Here is a 9,884-nt window from a genome sequence, read left to right on the forward strand (position 1 = left end):
CGCCTGCCTCTGCCTCCCAAGTGCTGGGATCAAAGGCGTGCGCCACCACGCCCGGCTCAAAGTTTTTAGATATATCATCTAGTCAACTTTATTCCCTCAAGCATCTAGAAGTTTCTATACCTGAAATTATATTGAATATTTAATATATTCTAAAGCCTTAACCATGTTATACTATCTCCAAGGAAAGCTTATATGTACCTGTTTTGGCAGCATAATTGACCTTTTCTACTTTTCTCTTTGCCCATCTTTACTATTTGTTATTTTCTGCTATGCTTCCTATCCTGTTATAGCAGAGTTATGAACAGATCACCTGACTTTAAAAATCAAGTATGCTAATCTTTTTTACATGTGTGTGTGTTTGTGACCTGTAATGATAAATACTAATAAACCAGCTTTATAAACAGATTCGAATGGGCTAACTCTCAATAAAAAGTATGTACTTTAGAAATTGTTAACTGATTCAACAGTAGTCATATTCAAATATATTTGGTGAATATTTTGTGTTTTAACAAACATATAAAACATCATGGTAGAAAATACTGTATTCTAGTTTTTGAATTGTGCTATTTTAATGTACTATAACTAAATAAACAAAAGATTATGTTTACATTGACTCACATCCTGAGTAGTTTTTATGCTATAATGAACAAAACTGTATGTCTATGATACTTCTCAGTAGGAAGATTGGAGTCCTTGTGTGGAGTACTCTCCTATTGGGTTTGTGAGGTAGCCAAGCAAGTCTCTCTCCACTTGAAATTCCAACTCCAAAAGATCTGTTTCTTCTTCAAGCCTCCATATGCATCATGTATACAGATATATACACAAACTGATATAATCATATAAATGAAAATAATATAAATCTTTATAAATTATTTTTAAATGGACTAACCTTAATTCCCTCCCCCCTTTTTCATTATTTTGTTTGTGCAACTTTATATTCATTTAGTTTCTTTTAGTTATTCTCAGAAGTGAAATTATTCTATCATAGGGTAATTTGTAGTTTCTTTTTCTTGGAACTATCTCCATATTTTTTCATGAAACTTATAGTATTAAGATTTAATGTATAATGGTAATAGTGCCTAGCTCTTCTGCCTTCTCTATGTCCTTGTTACACTTTCTAGTTCTTTAGTCTTTTAGACTTGATGTGTCTGCCCACCTGCCCAGCTGTCTGCATTTCCTCTCCCCTTCCTTTGTTCCCACCATACCCTTTTCTTCCCTTCCCTTCTCAGTCAGTCACTTCTTTGCCTACCTGTCTGCCTTCATGCCGTCTGCTTTTTAAATATGCAAATAATAAAAGAGGATACAAAGGGATAATTCACTATAGCTTTTCTTTGAGTTTCTTTATTTATTGTTCAGTGACACCAAACACCTTTTTAAAAATATATATGTGTGTTTTAGCTATACATGTGTCTTTGTAGAAGTATTATGTCCAATACCCCTCCCCCTATTTAAAACCTTTTTTTTTCCTGTGTTTTTGCTTGAAATGGGGATTATGTTTATATTCTCAGTGTTAACCCAGGTTTAGTTCTCTTCTATGGGTTGCCTTTTTACACTGTTGATAGAATTTGGTACATTGTTGTTGTTACTAGTACAAAGTACAGGTTTTTTAATTTTTTTCATTTTGTTGTATATTCCTTTAGCATATTTGAAAAACAAAACATTGCCAATTTCAATTTCATTTTTATGAGACTTTACCCCCTTTTTTTTCTTTTATAAGTCTTAACATTTATGTCTTTGATCCATTTTAATTTGTATGTGGTCTAAGGGTACAACTTTGTTTTGACACATGAATGTCCTGAATTTCTAATCTCTTTAACTAAAAAAGATTGTTTTTCCGCCTTGTATAATCTTGGAGCACTTAGTAAAAATAACTTCACTGTAAATTCATGGGCATTGATAAGGAAGCTATTTAGACTTCATTGAGTTTTGTTCATTAATATTTCTTTTTTTAAACATTTATTTATTTTATGTACACACTGTAGCTGTACAGAATAAGTTGTGAGCCTTCATCTGGCTACTGGAATTTGAATTTAGGGCCTCTGTTTGCTCCGGTCAACCCCATTCCCTCCAGTCAGCCCCACTCACTCAGTCCCTGCTTCTTCCGGCCCAAAGATTTATTTATTTTAATTATACATAAGTACACTGTTGCTGTCTTCAGACACACTAGAAGAAAGCTTTAGATCTTATTACGGGTGGTTGTGAGCCACCATGTGGCTGCTGGGATTTGAACTCAGGACCTTAGGAAGGGCAGTCAGTTTGTGCTCTTACCCGCTGAGCCATCTCACCAGCCCTCATTAATTAATATGTGTATATTGTAATTATTTGTAGATATTTTTATCCCTTTTAAGTTGATGTCTCTGACTTGAGACCTTCTCTAATCTTTGCTTGCTTCATTCACTTTCTTCTAAGCACTGTTGTAGTTAATCCTAAAATTTCAAGTATTAAAATTTTTTTTGTTTCAACTTACATATTTATAGGTTTTTTGCTATGGACTGTTTTAAAATTTCCACACTTAGCTGGGCGTAGTGGCACACGCCTTTAATCCCAGCATTTGGGAGGCAGAGGTAGGCGGATTTCTGAGTTCGAGGCCAGCCTGGTCTACAGAGTGAGTTCCAGGACAGCCAGGGCTACACAGAGAAACCCTGTCTCAAATAACAAAAAAAAAAAAAAAAAATCCACACTTAAAATTTTCATAAATTTGACTTACAACAATATAGGTACAAAACATTTATGTAATTTTAATTTCTTTAAATTTTTTTGACTCACTTTGTGGTTCAGTTCATGTACTATCTTGATAGATATCTCGAAGGCATTGAGAAGAATTCCTTTTTGGGCTCCTTTAGAGAGCTCAGTGAGTGTCATTTAGGGGGCACACTTGGTAGTGTTGTTCTGGTTTTCTATAGACTGATGATCTTTTTCTTCTTGGTCTCCTCGGGTTATGGGTTATGAGGTAGAAACATGGAAGTCTAATTTATATATATGTTCTATGTAATATGTTTCTGTTCATATTTTTTTCTGAAAACTATGACTTTTACTTATATAAGGGTAGATATAAAAATAAGTCTTTGAATGACACAGACACATGGTCTAGCTTAGCGGTTAAGAGCACATTTTAGTTTCCAGTTCCAGGGACTCTAATGATTGGCTTACCAGTTTACCTGTACTCACATCACACATGTAAGTGTCCTCCCTCCCTCCCTCCCTCCCTCCCTCCCTCCCTCCCTCCCTCCCTCCCTCCCTCTCACACACCACTCACATTTTAAAAATAAATGTGAACAAGAAGTAAATAGGTGAAAAATGTATGTCCCTTTAATTACTGAGAGAAATAACTACAATTGCTAAAAGGACTCTTGTCTTTCTACTTCTTAGTAATAATTCAGTGAATTGCCTTCAGTGCTGACTTCAATTTTCATTGTGTCAAAGAGTCTCATACCACATATGCCAAGACAACTAGAGTAATTGACCAGGAGGGTAGCTTGTCAGTGGCTCTTCCTGTAAGAACCTGTAAAGCAGTCTTGAGGTACATGCTTGTTGGTAATTCCTGTGCATGTTAGGGCAGACGCTGGGAATTCAAGAGTTCCATGACGTTGAATGGTTACGCTTGGTTATTTAAAAGCAAAAACTCACACAACTTATATTCAGAGACATCATTGAAATGTAACTGAGGGTAGAAAGATGACTCAAGAGTTAAGAGGACTTGCTTCTCTTGCAGAGGGCTGTTTGTGTCTCAGCATCTTCATGACAATTCAGAACCATCTGTTCTGTTTCAGATATGACACCCCCTTCTGGTCTCCACAGGCCCCTGTATACATTTGGGGTATACACACACAAATAATAAAATAAACATCAAAAATTTAATTGAGTCCTTCTACATACAGTAAAGGTGAATGCCCTCAGTTATTTTGAAACTATCATCATAAGGGCATGAACCAATTGAAGGTTGGTACATGTAGGTGAATTGTCCCCTTTCCACTCCCCCTCACCCCATCTCCTGCTCCCTTTACAGAGTTTCTATATGTATCCCTGGTGGCCCTGGAACTTACCCTGTACTGGACCAGATGGGTTTCAAACTCAGATCCACCCACTTTGAGTAATGGGATTAAAGGCATGCACCACCATAGCCCATCCTATAGTATTGTTCTTTATTCCTATTAGTAGTATTCTGAGAACTACTCCATTGAGTACTCATAAATCAGAAATTATTTTTCTATTTCTACTAATATTCTACCTTCTATTTTCTTTTATAATCCATATAGACTATTTTCTTGTCATTTTTATTCAGATTGAGTACTTTATCTTCTAGATTCTTCTTGTTCTTCAAAGGATGTGTGTTATATATAATTTTTCTTAAATTTTGCTCTATAAAAAGATACTACTTGGGGAAACAAAACATGTCTGTAAATTACACGGAATCCTTTTGACCCTCATCTGTGATCCCCTTAGATACTTTGTCATTGATTTTCAGCTTTTCTGTGAAGGTCCAGATAGATAGTGAATATTGTAAGCTAGGACAATGAAACGTCTGCTATAAACACTGCCCTCTACTGCTGCAGAGCAGAACCAGCTGTGGAAAATACAATTCGGAGTGTGAACTTGTTCTAGTGATTACAGCATCCTGGGTTATTTTTCAAAGGAATTCCTGTATCTCTTGAGATATTAGGTTTTGTGATAGTTTTGGTAAATAGCATTGTCAATTTTATTCATGAGTATTTTTCTGTTTTATAAACACAAAGTGTATTCTGAGTTCTTTATTGAAAAACTACCATTTGAAAAACAAATTTAGGGAATGATAAGTGAAAATATTATAGATTACTAGATAATAACCTTCATTCTATAGGGTAATTACATTTTTAAAAATGTATTATTTTTGCTAAAGAAAACTATTCCTTTACCTAGAAACATTAATGAAATAAAACTTGTATAGAACACTTAATGTTACTTAACAGATTTGTTTTTGTTCTCTTTTGTTGTTTTATGGTTTTCCCGGCAGTCATTTTTATATTCTTTATTAGGGCCAAAGTAGAACATATGTAAATAAATTCAGTGGGTTTTGTTTGACTTAATTGCTTTGGATCTTCACCTTGAGGAAGATGCTATCGTTTTAAAATTAATTTTATTAGTTCTTTTGAGAATTTCATGGTTTTTAGCTATATTCACCCCCTGTTCTTCTTCCAGATATGCCACTTCAGTCAGATATGCCTCCAATTCCTTACCCACCCAACTATCTCTTTTTCCACATTAAGTCCCAACGTGTGCTGCCAGTATTTCATGTACATATGACCTACCGCTGAAGCTCAGTCCACTCCCAGTGGCAGCAGCAGCACTCCTCTTAAAGAAACCTACTCTCACTTTCTTAGCAGCTATAAGTTGCCAGTGGCTCTTACTCTAGGGGTGAGACATTCTGGCCTCCTCGTGTGTCCATGCTGGTGTTTGTATAGGGCTTACATATACGCTCATAACTGCTGACTTCATTCGTGCAGTTTTCCAGTTATGTATGAAGGACCACATCTGGCTCAGTCTTTCTGCCCCCTCTGCTCTATTAGGGCTGAGTATTCTGATGACTCCTCTCCTCTGCACCTTGGCTCGTTGTGGGTCTCTGTGCTTCTCTGATGAGGGTTAAAAGATGCATCTCTGCCAAGTGGACAGGCTAGAGGGTATGCTGCTGTCTTTTATTATCAGCTTGCCTTTCAAAGGGGAATTTTCATCAGTTATTGCTGAAGAAGGAATTTTTTTAATTAAGTGAAATCCTTATACACTTTTACAAAGGTATCCTTATGTACTATCTGTGTATCTTGAGAACCATTTGATTGAATTCACTCACTTTCTTCTATACTTGTTAGTTTCTTCTTTATTTTCTCTAGAAGATTATATTGGGTTTGTTTGTTTGTCTGGCTTTTTTTTCTTTCTTTCTTTTAATATTTTATTTTATTTTAATTAGGTATTTTCTTCATTTACATTTCCGTGCTATCCCAAAAGTCCCCCATACCCCCACTCCCCTACCCACCCACTCCCACTTCTTGGCCCTGGCGTTCCCCTGTACTGAGGCATATAAAATTTGCATGTCCAATGGGCCTCTGTTTTCACTGATGGCCGACTAGGCCATCTTCTGATACATATGCAGCTAGAGACACGAGCTCCAGGGGGTACTGGTTAGTTCATATTGTTGTTCCACCTATAGGGTTGCAGACCCCTTTAGCTCTTTGGGTACTTTCTCTAGCTCCAATAGCTGACTGTGAGCATCCACTTCTGTGTTTGCTAGGCCCCAGCATAGCCTCTCTGGAGTGATGGCTTATTGGTTTATGATTGCCTCTTAGAATATTGAGTTGATTTTTCATTTTATCTATTGTTTTAGTTTTCAAAGACTGCCATAAGAAAGTACAGCACAAACTGACTTGCTTAAAACAACAGAATTTTTTTCTCATTAGACTGGAGACCACCAATCTAAAGTAAAGATATTAGATGGGCCATATTCCTTCTGAAGGCTCTGGGAAGAACGATTTATTGCTGGCTTTGTAGCCTGATAATTGTTTGCTTTGGGGTTCTTTTTTTTTTCTTTCTATTTTTATGATTTTGGAGCTTTACTATAGAAAGGCAGGGAGAAGGAGAGAAGGTAGAAAGAGAGAGGCCAGCCATGGCCACGTGGAGAGAGGGGGGAAAGGAGAGAGAGAAGGAGGGCTAGAGAGTAAGAAAGGTGAGGGCTTAAAGAGTGTGTTGGATTTCTTAAAGCTGTATTGCTTCATTCTTGCTTTCTACATGTAGCCTTCCTCTCTGTCTGCCAGTCTATCTGTGTATACGAGGACATCCTAAGTCAGTGTGGCTTCATCTTGACTACAGTACTAGTTGGTATATTTCTAAAGACAGCAAGCAACACTCACAAGTGTATTAGGAGCTTATATATCTTCTAGAGAAGCACTGTTGACACACCTGTTCACTTTATAGTCACCAGGAAAATATAGTGTATTTCTGTTGCTGTCTTCGAACACACCAGAAGAGGGCATGGGATCCCATTACAGATGGTTGTGAGCCACCATGTGGTTGTTGGGAATTGAACTCGGGACCACTGGAAGTGCAGTCCGTGCTCTTAACCACTCAGCCATCTCTCCAGTTTCCTAGATATTCTTTTTTTTTTTTTTTTAAGTGTATATTTTCATTATTTACATTTCAAATGTTATCCCCTTTCCAGGTCTCCCCTTCGGAAACCCCCTATCCCATCCTCCCTCTCCCTGCCTCTATGAGGGTGCTCCCCCACCCACCCACTCCCTTCTTCCCACCCTTCCTTCCCATTCTTATACCCTGGGATATCAAACATCCTCAGGCCCAAGGGCTTCTCCTCCCACTGATGTTCAACTTATAGTCAAGTTGATGCTTGAGATTATTTTTTCAAATTCTTTTATTTTCTTTTATGTCTGTTGGTGTTTTGCCTGCAGGAAAGTGCACCTCATGCATATAGTACCCTCACAGGTCCAAAGCCAGTGTAAGATTCTCTGTAACCTGAGGTCCAGGCTCTTGTGAGCTACTGCAGAGTGGGTGCTGGGGATTGAACCTGGGTCCTATGGAAGAGTGCCCAGGTACTCTGATCCTCTGAGCCATTTCATCAGCCCTAAGTGATCTTTACAATATTTTTAACTTTAGTTATCTTTATGGTTTTGATAGCTACCTTTTTTTTTTAATAATCTCACATAATAAAAATTATACTCATGGTGATTATAACTGTGACTTGCCTGAGTAATGTTACTAATTATATATATAATTATATGTTATAGTAATGTTAATTATGATTGCATTTTAAAACCAGATGTACTTTTAATTTGACTATCATTCTGTTAGGTCTATGCTTATTTTTATTTGTTACTAGCTCTGATATATAACAGTTGTTTGTGTAACACTTGTTTATAAAATTGTTCTGTATGTTTATTGACTTGCTAGAGTGTAACTCCACCCAAGTCCACTTTTAGTGTAATCTGCAAGTGTGGTGGTACTTTAAGTGATTTATAAAGGCATACAAATTGCACGCGCACACACACACACACATACACATACATATCCACATACACACACAAGCACACACATACACACACATGGTACCATGTAGTATTTTAAAATGTGTGTATTGTGTAATACTTAATTGAGGATGCCCTATCATATCTCTTCATACATTTACATTTATGATTTCATTATGATGAAAATATTCAGAATCCCTTCTTGTCTTTGTTGCAATACAAAGTTGTTAGTTCTTTCTCACTATAACTTAATACCCACTAATAAATCCTTTCCACTTTCTTATCCTACCTGCCCAAGGCTAACTTATCATTTTACTCCCAGCTTCCATGAGGGTAACTTTTTAATTTTAATACACAGTACTTGTCTTCTTATGCCTAGCTTTTTTCATTTAAGAACGTCTTAAAATTCTATCCATTCCTCAGTTGACAGGCACATAGTTTATTTCTATATTTTGGCCATCATAAATAGTGTTGTTATAAATACACAAGTGCAGGCATCTCAGGAAACACATTTTACCTTTTTTTGGATATATACCTGGGGAAGGGATTATTGGATTGTGGTAGCCCCTTTCTCCACAGCCCAGCCAACATTAATCATTATTATTGGAGTAAGATGATTACAAATTATTGTCTCCACTTGCATTTCTCTGATCAGCAGTGTTGAACCTTTTTCCATGTATCCCGTTCCCATTTCTGTTTGTTCTCTTGAGAAATGTCTTTACATTAATTGCCTATTTCAAAGATCAATATTTTTTTTTCCTCTCTTGAATCAAACCCAGTTCCTCTACAAGAACAGCAGGTGCTGAGCACGTTCTCTGCCCTGTAATAAAGGAATTTTTTAAGTTGCAGGTTACGGAATGAGTATACAGACATCAGTATCATGTATATGACAGCTAGTTGTCTGAAGTAGGAAACAAGGAACTAATGACATAACTACTGTAAAAGTTCACATGTGTTAACTGTGTGAATATTTGTCTTATTAGAAAAGACATAAACCAAACCAAATTGTTCTGTTTAAAATTGTTACTCTGATGAGTGGCTCTCACTTACTTATTTTGGTAACAAATAATTTTTACTGAGAGATTTTAGGTATAAAATAGGAAATCCATTTCTGTGGAAGTCTTTGTTGAGACCCTTTGTAGTTACTCCTAACTTTGTCAGTAATCCTTAAGTGTCCTAAAGCTTTCTATGGTTTCAACCCCAAATACATGTTTGAGCCACTTAGGAAGTTAAGTAAAAGTATCAGTATGTGCACATGATCTGAGACTTGTTACTGAATTAAACATTGAAACAGATTTTAAAAATCTATAAAAATGGAGAGTAAACCCCACATACTTTATCACTTAAAGTTATTTATTATATTTGTCTTATCTGTGCCAGCATTTTGGCAAGTTTAATCTGATGCAGGTTTTGTGCAGGTAACCACATGATTGTGATCCCATGCCATGTCCAGACTCAGCACTTCACGGCACTTCTTTCCATCTTTTGGCCCTTACATTTTTCACACTTCTCATGTGATCCCTAAGGTGTTCCTTACTTGTGGTGTGGATATCGGGGGATTAATATACACGTTCCAGTTGGTGTTGAGCAATTATTCTCAGGGTTTGACCGGTCCTGTGTCTCTCCATTGACTCCTTTCCAATGTAAAGAAGTTGTTTCATTGACAAAGTTGGGGAGCAGCCCAGATCTATCCAGATTAAGTGTTTTAAGAGATGTATTTTATCTTAACATATCTCATACATGTGAAATGTATGTGTGCTGTTAACCTCCACTATAGAATATTGAGAATAATAGTATAAAGGGCCCACCGTCTAGCTCCAGAATGTATGTGTATGTGTATGTATGTGTGCTGTTAACCTCCACTATAGAATACTGAGATCAATA

At 36.7% G+C, this 9,884-nt stretch overlaps 1 protein-coding gene across 1 annotated transcript in view; it reads left to right on the top strand.

Moving 5' to 3' along the window:
* Cop1 (COP1 E3 ubiquitin ligase) overlaps positions 1-9,884 on the top strand; it is a 121,364-nt gene that overhangs the window by 79,848 nt on the left and 31,632 nt on the right. The gene's annotated exons all lie outside the window — the stretch shown is intronic.

This window comes from Mus caroli, chromosome 1 (genome assembly GCF_900094665.2).
Source record: "Mus caroli chromosome 1, CAROLI_EIJ_v1.1, whole genome shotgun sequence".
NCBI lineage: Eukaryota > Metazoa > Chordata > Mammalia > Rodentia > Muridae > Mus > Mus caroli.